The sequence below is a fragment of the Lathyrus oleraceus genome, chromosome 7 (assembly GCF_024323335.1).
Source record: "Lathyrus oleraceus cultivar Zhongwan6 chromosome 7, CAAS_Psat_ZW6_1.0, whole genome shotgun sequence".
Classification (NCBI taxonomy): Eukaryota; Viridiplantae; Streptophyta; class Magnoliopsida; order Fabales; family Fabaceae; genus Lathyrus; species Lathyrus oleraceus.
Window position 1 is genome coordinate 223222879 of NC_066585.1, and position 13119 is coordinate 223235997.

Sequence of the window (13119 nt, forward strand, 5' to 3'; positions counted from 1 at the left end):
TAAAGCCCAGTAATGCAAAGCCAAATCAAAATTATCCAACATATATGATTATTACACGTGAGAGTCAAGGTACACTTTTATGATCTCATAATTTAACTTTATTCGTCTTGGACTCATCAACTGACTTGGGTGTTGGAGTGCTAACCTTGCAGGTCCACCCCTATGCTACAATATCGGATATCAGCATCACCCCATTTGGAGTCCATCCTCCTCGATCGAGCATAACTCTGGTTCCATAACAAAACAGTGACATTGTCTATGGGAAATGACTTCTGATTTCTGCTACATTCCACTATCAAATCTTGTTTAATCAAAATCCATATTGCAATGTTGTCATAATATGAGGAAGAAATTTTTCATTTACCTCGCGTTAGAGAGCTCTTCCTCCAAACCTCCCGATCCAACCACCGATTCTGATTTTTGTAAGGAAGGAAACTAAGAAGAAATCATTGCAACTATAACAACCTCCTAAATCCAGATATCGTCTTATCAGAAATAAAAATTGAAAGAATCTATGAACCAATGTGATTGCGACAAAGTGTGCGAGCCTCAAGACCTAATTTGAAAATTCCCCCTACCATCACGACAAGCCATACCACGTTAGGATACTCAAGCTATAGTAGAAGCTTGACAAATCCAAACATAACTCTAAGTAAACATGAAAGTATATTTCCATCGCACAAATGGAGGTAGGAATGAGACAAAGAAAACTATGTGCATTCGACAAGTTCCTCAACCTTCTATGAAGGGAGGCATACCTGCCTAGGGAAGAACACTTGAAAGGGATTAATTAAATAACTACCAATAGTTTCCAATAAATTCGAATTATTGAAACATGCAATTCTTCAATAGCAAGGTTGAGTTATGCATGGTACATCAAAAATTTTGGACTGAAATTCCAAGCGAAATGGCGGGTACAAAAACCTATAGGAACCAAACCTGGAACTTAGTATAGAAGAAGAGACCTGACAAGGGAGTAAACTCTGAAAATTTATATCACATAGTAAAACCAACTACTAAATAACCAAATGCAGACTCTCTGACACCGACCATCAAAGGTATAAGTTCAAATCCTCTTAACAATCAAGATAAGTGTTCCATTATAGAATCAGAAATGAGAAGTCGAGCGGAGGTGACCGTAGATCGTAGCCTTCAATACGGTGGAGTGAGAGGCCTGCAAGATTAGCATTTTAAAGCTCAAGTCAATATATGAAGGAGAAGAGTGAATTGAAATTGTATTTGAAACTTGTTACCTCGATTTAGCGCATATATATATATATATATATATATATATATATATATATATATATATATATATATATATATATATATATATGTATTTGCTAACGTAGATCCACTTACTTTTATAAAGGTCTATTTTAGCAAGATTTAACTAAAAAATTCTTAAATGCACCTTAAGGTGCATGTTGCTAAAACATGTATTCATAAAAATAAGTGGGTATATTATAGAAACTCTCTCTCTCTCTCTCTATATATATATATATATATATTTATTTATTTATTTATATATATATATATATATATATATATATATATATATAGAGAGAGAGAGAGAGAGAAGAAGAAGAAGAAGAAAAAGAAGAAAATAAACAACTAGCTTTTTTCCCGTTATTTGGAGATGACCATTGGATGTGTTTTACAACTGAGATATTTTGGGATCGTAAAAAAAACTATCTTCACTCCTTGGGAAGATTCATGATAGAACAAGATCGTTATTAAATTGCAGGCCAAGACAACATGGTATCTCTAGCTCATCCGAGGTCTTTATAATCGGCCCATGGTAGTTGCCCCCCTCCCAAGCTCGTGCTGAGGCATGAGTATGACGGTACTTGTTATTATTACTCTAGATGACGATCGTCTCCTATTTATTTGAGACAGACGAGTGAAGATCGCTTCAGTTCCTTAAGGAACTATGCATTAAATGTGCCATACTTCAAACGTCTTTTCATAAGTATAATCATGATTGTTCTTAGGAATCTAAATTCTTGAGCTTAACGTGTGAAAGATTTAGACGTGTTTGGTGAAGTAATTTTATATTCTAGAACACAATTTCTTTTGAGGGATAATCATGTTCTTCCCTTTTTTCCAAGTCTTCTCTTTAGTTTGTCAGTTTCATTGTTCCCTTTTTATATTTCACTGCATGTAATTGCAAAATTAGTGCATTATGAACAAGAACTCACATAAAACAATTAGCAAGTCTCAAAAGAATACTCCATCTTCTTGGATAGATTCTGTTTGCTCTTCCACTGCTCCTATTTTTGCTAAACCAGGTAGTTTTAAAGATGTTTCTTCAGAGGTAGGCATGTCTTCTGACTGGGGAATAAGGATAACTTCTGAAGACGAAAGGGTATGTGACAAGTATGAATCTTGCGTCATTCTATTTTACGAATGTGCTTTATCCATCATGGGCATTTGTCTTCCTTTTAATGCTTTTGAGATAGAGGTATCAAACCATCTGGCTATGGCTCACTCACAAATCCACCCTCCATGATGGGCATATATGAGATTTTACCAGCATTGGTGTTAGCATGTGAAAGGAAGACCTTGTGTATTTCTCTTTTTTCGCCTTTTAAAATCTCTTAAGGACCTAATGTCTCCATCTAGGGGCATAATATTACTTTACTTTAAGCCGATCCTTCATGGTTTCAAACCTCTTCTAGAGATCTCGTCTTTTTGGAACGGTTTTTCTCGATGACCCCCGTTAGTCAGGAAGCTCAAGCTATAATTTGCAATGTCGGAAGAGGAATAGATGGTTGATGTATTGACCTATTTCCTAAGTATTAGACGGATGGTCACTTTTTGTTGGGAAATAACTTTTTCTCATATAGTGAAAAATAACTTTCAAAAGATGCTCGATATCAAAAAGGCTGGTTGGTGAAGTTCATCAATAATATGGGATAAATAGGGGGAGTTACCCTGGTGACGGAAGAATGTAATAAACATTTAAAATATCTTATTGACATCTCGCTGCTAGTAAAGGATCATTCTCGATAAGAGAGAAGAATCATTTTTGGTAAACTTCAAACTTTTTTAGTTTTATGATATTTCTACCCTGGATGCCTTAATGATGGGGTCTGGATCCTGTTCTGTTATTGTCAACTTCCTCCTTTGGACAAGGACTATACTTACCTAGATGACATTTCTGGACCCGTTTTGGAGGAAGAAATAAGCAATTTGGCCAAGTATACCCGACGCGCTTTGACTGCTCTGTTCCTTGACGCAACTAGTAACTGGGAGGCTTTTTGGTATGATTGACATCATGATGAAAATCAACGGATGAAGGATAACACCTATGACCTGAGGCTTCAATGGAATAGGTACTTGCATGAAGTAAAATAAGCTTTTACCTCCCTTTTCGGGGTGAAAGATGTTTTGCTTCCTCTGAAGCTTACTAGATCTCTTTCTAACCAAGTGGCTCAATTGGTGAAGAATGTGGAAGCTGCTCACAAGGAGTTAAAGATCTCGCACTCTCATAATGCTTTGTTATCCCAATAGTCGGTTGATTGTATAAGTTAGACCTTTGAGACTGTCTCACAATCATTTGAAAATTCTTTGGATTAAGTAAAATATTTTTATCATCCTTTAACAATATCCAGGGAGCAAATCCGGTCGGATCAATCTATCGTTGATGGGAAGATAAGTTTTATGCGGAAGTAGGTTTGCTGGAGCGTTGAAGCTTATCTTTTTCTTTCTTTTGTGTGTGTGTGTGGTGCTTATTTTCCGATGCGCTGTAATAGGAATTATATATAGAATAATTCTATATTAAATGAAATGCATTTGTTACATGTTAAAGGTGTTTTTACATTATCATGAGTGCATGACTCTAGATTTTATCTTTTTGCAAATGTACGAGGACTTCCCTCGAAGTTAGTTGGTCGTTACTATGAAAATGAAAAGGGAATATGAATTTATTTCTTTTTGGTACCTGACTCGAGATATTTTGCATGACCCTAGAAGCACAACTCCTAATCTTTATGGGCTCACTAGGTTTTCCCTCGAAGTTTATTGGACGTCACTAGGGTTGTTTCTGGCTAAGGGTAAATTCCCTTTTTCTCTACCAAATGAAAACCTAGTCAAAGGTATATGTGTGACTAACCCACCACGACATCTAGAGTGGCTAGCTTCCAGATGGGGGTGGGTTGTTATTGTTTATGGAGAATTGATTGCTTTAGTCTAATGCACAAAGAATCTCCAAATGTACCCCTGACTTTACGTGGGGAGTTGATTGCTATCCAGACATAAAAGCGTCTTCGATAATACCCGTGAATTTATGTGGGGAATTGATTGCTTTAGTCGGACGTATAAAGCGTCTCTAACAACACCTTGAATTTATTTGCCTCATACACCGATATCTTTTGTCGTACCTTGGATTTCCTGTTTCTATGCAGAGTCATATAGAAAAGAGTGTCTTAGGAAACATCACTTTATTTTGATGTTGATAACAATACAAGCATACAAATTAAAAATGATTGAAGTAGAGCTTTCATTATGATTGAGTAATAGGAAACATATGATGAATGACCGCTTCCTATTTGTTCGCTCCTTATGGCTTTTTCAGCCACTTTTGGAGGATGAATACACATCCTATTGGTTTGACTTGTGAGTGAAATGGAATTGAGCTCTATGGCTATAGCTTCTCTATGATCATTTTTTAGGGATTGGTATATTCTTTTCTCTCCTTCTAGATCAATGTCTATGGTGCCCGACTCTCCTTGCATATTGTAGTAATTGAGCTTAAGATGCACCAGTGAAGCGACTACATCTAGCATGGTCTGGAAGGCTCGTCCCAAGATACAGCTGTAGAAAATACTTCAAGGATTAATAAGAAGTTGGGCATTTACTGTTCAGATGTCTCTACCATTTCCCAATGAAACCATTATTTCTGTGTATCCCAAGGGGAGAGTAGTCATCCCGTTAAAAGCTTGGAGGTTGGAACTTTCATATGGTATAAAGTTGTTTCAGTCAAACCCCATATTTTTAAATAACTTTGATTATATGATGTTGGAGGAGATTCCGTCATCAATAAGGATCTAAGACATATTGAATTGTCCAACTATAACAATGATGAGAAGAGGCAAGATTTTGTTGGGGATGCCCTTACCTTTTTAGAGTCCCAAAATCCTAACATAGGAAAATCTTGGACTTTTTTTGACATATTCTCTTCCCTGAGAGATACATCCATCATTTATGTGATCCTCATCTACGTAGTTCCCTTTGATGGGATGTTTTCTCCAAGTGTTCCTCCTGTTATGGCAACAATGTCGAGGCGCTTGCCTTTGATGTCTTCTTTATTTCTCCCACTTGTCCCGGGTGTGGTGGTCTTTAAGAGGGATTTACCCCTATGAGACTATTCTTTGTCTCTCTTGCTTCCCTTTACTTACTCAGCTAACCTTTTTTTAACCAAATCTTCAATGGATTCCTCTAGATGGATACATTCATTGTTGTTATGGTCGTGCCTTTTATGGAACCACAAATATTTTGATCTTCCTGTCCGGGATGTCTCCCTGGCGAAATAAGGAAGTCAGATTCCTACTTTTTAAGTATGAGGGGGAGGGGGGATTCTAATTTAATTTTAATGCAATTATATTATTGTTGTGTGTTTGTCATGTTAGTGTGAAAAATCCAAATGTACATCTGAATAAAAAACTGGAAAAAAATTAGAGTATTGATAGTATGTGTATTTTAAAGTATATTGAGTCTATGGGAAGAGATTCTTAAGGTTAAGGACCATGCGAAAGTTTGATAAATTGGCCACCTATAGCCTCCTAGTTAAATATCAATTCAACTCTATTTGACTTATAGTCTCTAATTACTTGTAATAACTTTCTGAGTAATTTGCATAATTCAGTTTATCATTAAATTTTTTAAGTGTTCACTGTGTGTTGGTTGGCTGAGGAAAACAAATATAAAAAAGAAAAAAAAATATTCGGTCCAACGGTGGTTGATCCCCAATACTGTAAAAATTGAAAAAATGGATGAAACTGTGCATATGTATGTACTAAATAAATGGCTAATCGGACTAATTTTGGTGCACCCTAAAAAGGTTGCCCTCCCCAAACGTTAGCTTGTTCAAATAATCGTGAATAATACCTCCTCGGTGTAAGCCTACTAGTGATTTATGATATTTATGTTTAAAATGCCTTAATATGATCGTTGTGGGTACTTAAAAGGAGAAGAAAATCAAGCACTTAGAATTATAGTCAAGTCCATAGTGGAATTTGTGTTTTTGAGAGAGACTCTAGTTTGTATCCTCATAAGAGCCTTTGGATAAAATTAGTACCATAAGAATTAACCCTTATCCAATTACAACACATAATCCCATATAAGTATCTTCACTTTACTATTTTGAACTCTTATTTGAAAAACCTTTTCTTGTTAAAATTCTTTCGATTCAAGCAAGATTGCTTGAGGACAAGCAGTGATTCAAGTATGGATTTGTCAGTGACATTTTGACTAGGTTTTTAGTATGCTTTGTTTGTGACTCTTATGGTTTTTAGTACCATAAGAATTAACCCTTATCCAATTACAACACATAATCCCATATAAGTATCTTCACTTTACTATTTTGAACTCTTATTTGAAAAACCTTTTCTTGTTAAAATTCTTTCGATTCAAGCAAGATTGCTTGAGGACAAGCAGTGATTCAAGTATGGATTTGTCAGTGACATTTTGACTAGGTTTTTAGTATGCTTTGTTTGTGATTCTTAGGAAGTCGAACTTCGTTTTTGTGCACTTTTATGCATGTTTGCATATTTTTGTTTCTTTTTAGATAATAATAAAATATGGGACAAAACATAAGTAAAATGATCAAAGAATTCATGAGAAATGCATCGTCCAATACAAGTTTCCTGCAACCAACAAGGTTGGCCCGTGTCACCAGACACGGGCCGTGTTGGCCACAACACCAACTCCAATACAATATGGCAGAGAGAAACATGGTTGGGTCGTGTTGTCTGACATGGGTTATGTTGCTCAGTTGGACCCCGTGCGCCCAACAGCACACTCGTGCCAAACCCAGTTTCAATTGTGAACGTTTGATATTCTGTAACATTTTTCTGATAATTTAGATTCCAAGTTGTTCCAAGGCAATGAAGTGGCTCATTATTGACTTTAGTAAAAATATATATTACTTTGATTGTAATCTTTCTATAGGTTGGTCAAAATTCCTATGAGAAAAAGAAACCTTAGGCCTTAGAATTTAGTTTTACTTTGCAAGTTTATTTTTCCTGCATTCTTGCTTTTATCTTCAAGTTCCGTAAACTTCAAGACTCCATTGAAGCTTCTTCTTCTTTAATTCACGTCTTAATTATCTTTAATCCATGTCTAATTTTCGTATTGTTAGTTATATTATTTACTTTTGATCATGTATGGAATGTATGCTTTGTTTGTTATCTTTATGTTTGAGTAGTTAATTTGGAGTTTAGGGCAATAAGGATTGCCTTGTAATAATCCTCATGTAGATGCTTAGGCAATTTGTTACTAGAATTTTAGGAAACTTAATTTCGATGTTTTTGATTAAATATATTCAAATTTTTTTAGAATGTAGGAATGAAATAGATATGGCATATACGTTAAAAGGGTGTAGCGCGATATCAAAATTAGAAACACCGAAGTTTCGGATTGAGGCGACGAAAATGTCTCAACTATTCGATAGGGAAAGTACTTTTTGGTTAATGGTTGCTCTGAAAACATGCTCTAAACAAATACATTACACCAATGAAAGTGGGTAGCATATTTGATCAGAGCAAGACAACATGCCGACGAAAGTGGGTGTTATCCACCCTTTCCATTTTTCTACGAGATTAGCTTTATTCTCGTAATAAAACTAGGGTTCACGAGGGGATTAGAGGTATGAATTATAGTCCTAAACTATGCTTATTTTAATTATTTAATTTACAAAAGTAAATAATCATTCATATCCTAATTTTCGATAGCTTTAGCTACACGCCGATAAAGTCGAGTTCGATAATTAGATAATTGGTCTCTGAGGTTTGACAACTTCTTACAATACTTTAACATTGTTGTACGCTTGCAGCCTATCAATATCCAGTGAAGAGACCCTCAATACTGACATCAGTAGAAGAGGCGAATCCATGCACCTTTGCTTCATCCTAAAGATACTTCCACTTATCTACCTCCTTTAGAAGAGCCAACCATTTTCTCTAGAGCTCGGATCTCTCAGACTCTTCATTCTTGCATTTTTCCTTCTAGGTATCCCTTTCCTTAGAGATGTTGTACATTTATAGAACATCACCATGGCTAGTAGTAGCAACGGAAAATAGAGAATTTGTTCGGTAGGTATAGAAAGTCGCCTTAGAGAAAAGTTCCATCTTCTCTTCCTCCATAAGATTCTAAAGATAGGCAAGATCTTCCTTAGATATTGAAGCAAATACCTATTGATAAGTGTGAGGAATTTTCAAGGTAAGAGTATCTAGAAGCTTAAGCAAAGGTGTAAATGACCCGAAAGAAGCACCTCTGGACAACTGAGCCCATTTAACCAAATCTCCCTTTGGGTATTAAGGAAATAAGCTCAAAGTAAGAATGAAACATGGAGAGAATGGAAGTAGGAAAGTGGGATAGAGACTAAATGTAGAATGGAAATATTTGTTCCAAAGAAGATAAGATGAAGGCTTCGGAAGAAGGATATAAAATTACTCCCACAAGAAGGGGAAACTGACTGTCAAGAATGGATAAAATTTCACCCAAAGAGCCAAGAAATTCTTATATAGGGGGAGTAAGCAGCGAGTCAGATCAAATAGAAAATGTAAAGTCAAAAATCAAAGACCATATCTCATCTTGGGAATACAAGCAAATTCAAGTTCCCTTAAATGCTCTAGAGAAGACCGCCACGTTCTAACCTGTGGATCTAAATCCACATGCCTGAAAAATTGGTGAAACGTCTTAATGATGTGAAATGAATTTAATGTCCTATTCCCAAATACATTCACAACTGTCTCATGACCTTCCGACTTCCTCTTGTGGTAGGTTTAGTGACTAGATGTCAGCCTTAACCTTTGAAAGACTTTCCGACTGATAAAACATCAGACAAGCCTTGAGGGCAAATATTCTGAGCTGGCCAAAGGTCCAATACGAGCAAAATCCAAATATCCATCCATACCATACAAAACCCAACCAAAATTATCCAACATATATAATCATTACGCGCAATACTTAAGGTACACTTTTATGATCTCATAATGTTACCTCACTCATCTTGGACTCTGTAACTGACTTGGATGTTAGAATGCTCACCTTGCAAGAATCCCCCCCGCTCCAGATCAATAATGAAACCTTTAAAGGAACTAATTTACTCCAAGCAGACGCAAAAGCCTTAGCTTTAGTGTGACAACTAACTAAGCTATCCATAATTGAAGAGTATGATTCTTTAACCGAATATCCGTTTTTTAACCATCTCCATCTATCCTTCACATTGTCTCTCAAGATAATTATTTGCATCCTTTATCTAGTTCTCTCCTCTATTTTTTTCCTCGTTCAAACCACTTAACCAACTTATGTTTCAAATTGATCCATCACCCTCCCTCCTAATCAAATCTCTCACTAGCGCTCATTTTTCTACACCAATCTATACAACCTCGAATATAAGTTCTTCAAACTTCTCCCACCATCTCATAGTTCCTTCTCCCATAACAATAGTTATTCATTATCGCCTATCTCTCTAGATAATTTATTGTCAAACCAATGCATTTGTAAGACCTCTACCATTCTATCAATATATTGAGCAACTCTCCACCATAAAGATCTACCTTTGTCAACCATATATACTCCACTCTCGTTCCCCTGAGTTTGAAGTTGGGTTTTTATTAGGGGTGTATATAGGACGGTTTGGGTTGGGATTGACCAAAACCAGAACACAAACCACATAGAATATATCAGTTTAAGTGAGGTACAATAACTACCCACAACATCATTGGGTTGTTTTGGGTAAAACCGTAAATGTGTGGGTTGGATTGTAGATTTCCCAATTTATATTCCTTTTTCTCTTATATAATTATAAATGATGTGTCATATTTTTTTATTCAAAAAATGCTCCAACTATTTTTTTCTTAAAAAATAATTTAGCCTTATTTATAAAATTTATATTAAAATATTTACAAAACTCAAATTTTTATTATGGTAGTACCTAGAACTAGAAGTACATAAATTACTCATAACTTATTAGTACTAGCATCAAAATGTTAGTTAAGTAGCGCCTAAAAGAGAGGGGGGGGGGGGGGGGGGGGGGGGGTGAATTAGGTTCTTTGAAACTTTTTCCGGTTTTATGAAAAACTTTGTTCTTTCTTTTTTAGTTATGTTAAGCGATGAACGGTAAAGTGCGGAAAGGTAAAGAACACGAAGAGATATCCTGGTCCCCCTCACAGATCAAGAGTACTCTAGTCCCCTTTCAACATAAAAGAGATTTTACTATTGTTAGGACTTTTACAAGACTCTTTCTAGTCTTTCTATGAAGACACTAACAATCACACCAAGAACAATCCTCTTGGATTTTTCACTAAGTTCAAAAAGAGAGCAATCCACCCTTTTAATGAACCTCTTGTTTCCAACAATCCTGGACAACAAGGATAAAGCAACAATATGAGTTTTTTACAAGTGAAAATAATCTATCAATCTATTGATTGATCTTCTCCTTTAAAGTAATCAAACTTCTTTATGACAAACAAGTGCTCTAATGATATGAATGAAACTATATGAATGTGTATGAAAATTTTGTAAATAGTTTCACCAGAAAATTTGATCAAGAACACTTGAAATAAATTTGAAACGATGAATGAAGAAGATTGTTTGAAAATATTTTGAGAGAAAAGGAGGTGTGTTCAAATTATGTAGAAAAGTGTTATATATAACCCTTAGATACCTCTCTAAATGGTTATGATACATGAAAGGATGCCATGGTTCCAGAACACAATCCATAGAAAATTTTCATGAAAAAATGCAATGTTTTCTGCCACTGGTTCAGTGGTAATCGATTACCCAATATGGTGTAATCGGTTACACCTGAGCTAACGTTACAATATTTGAAAAAATACATTGTGTAATCGATTACCAAAAGGGTGTAATCGATTACTTGCTGTAAAAATTGCCTTGCATAGCAGCACACATATCTGGTAATTGATTACCTTAATGCTGGTAACCGATTACCACACATCAGAATGGCGGAATGCAATTTCAAATGAAGGTGACTGCCACAAGAGAAAAGTTTAAGAGACTTAAGCAGCCAACACATCAATGAATGATAAAAACTAGAGCACTTGACTTATCATAGAGAGAATGAGAACTTAATACCTTAAGACTTTGATCGAATCAATAGCAATCTTCAAGAGTTTGAAATGATTTGAAAGGAAACTCTTGAGCTTGAGTCTTGAGTCATTATTTTTGCAATACATATATGTTGAGCATGTCTTCATCAAAACACTTTGAGAAGCTTGTCTTCACATTTTCCCCCTTTTTGATGATGATAACTCTATATTTGACAATTTGATCCAATTTTGTTTTCTCTAACAAATGAAAAACTCCCCCTTGATCGAAGCTCCCCCTTGATCCAAAATTGGGATTTTTAAAGTGATTTGCTAGCTGCATGTTAGAGACCAAAAACAACAACCAGAAATACATCTCCCCCCCCCCCCCCCCCCCTTTGTCATTAGCAAAAAGGATGGGAAAAACGTAAACAATAAAACGCACATATATGTGTAACACCCCAAAATTTGCCCTCCTCATTCATGTATTCATTTTCAGGTCATTTAACATTTCATATTGCATTTCATCATGTCAATCAGAATCAGATCCAAGAAGCTTGAATATCACCCAAGACACTTCGTGGTTTCTATCCGGGTGATCAGTCAACACAAGGGAAAGACTTGAGTTACTTCCAACAGGTTCAAATGGGGTCTATTCATCATTCAAAACGCCAATATTGAAGGAGCAAAAATCTGTCCCTGAGCTGTCATGCTCGCTAGGCGAGCAGAATGGTTCGCCTAGCGAATCTGTACTATCATGCTCGCTAGGAGAGCAGATCCTTCGCTAGGCGAAGTGCACACGTTTTCAGAAAAATAACAGAAAGTCTTGGGCTTGAGTTGCCCTCATTTGATCCCACCAGGCCACGAAATCAGGTTATAAATACTAGAGTTTCAGTTGAAATAAAACCCTGGAGAAAAACTGGAGAAAAAGAGAGAAAGAAAGAGAGACCTACGAACTAATCTGCAGCAGCCCTCAGACAACTCTTAAAGGTTCGCTCTGACTCACACACTTTTTCACCTCCACCTCACGCAAACCCTAAGGTTGCTTTGCAAATCCAACCGTGCCATTCGATTTCAATCGATCTCTCCGATCAGGTTTGCCCTATATCCATCATTTTTATGCTTGCAATTTGAATTTTCTGAATGTATGAGGTATTACGGGTAAATCCGGAAGGGTGAGTATCGTTACGTTTTGCCTGTGGATTTAGATATGCATGAATGTGTGAACAATACCTTGAATGTCTACTCGTTTCATTTCTGAGATGGATGCCATAGGGTTTGGGATTACCGAGATCGGACTGTTATCAATGAAGAATCCAGAACCCGCAGGCGCTCGCTATGGATGCCATGGATGCCATAGGCCCTTTGTCATTAGCAAAAAGGATGGGAAAAACGTAAACAATAAAACACACATATATGTTCTAGGATGATAAGGTAAATAACATGAACACATACATAGATAACACAATAACCATAACACACATAGCTTAATACAACACCAATTTTTTCATAAAGACATAATTCTAAAGAGGAAAAATTTGGCATAACAAAGGAAAACATGAAACAAAACAGAATTATTTTAGAACAAATGCCTTAGTCACTTTCCGACATTCCCATATCCTCATCGTCTTCTTCTTCACTTTCTTCTTCATCACTTATCTCTGGGTTTTGAGATTTGGTAAGGTTCTCCAAAAGTCTTTTGATAGAAGCCATCTCAAATTTTTGCTCACGATAATTTTTCATCATAGTAGTCTCAACTGAGCAGATTTTGTTGTAGAGAGCTTCATTTGAATATTCGCCTTCCGGAGCCGGTGGAGGTGGTGGAGGAGAATTTGAAGAGGTTGAG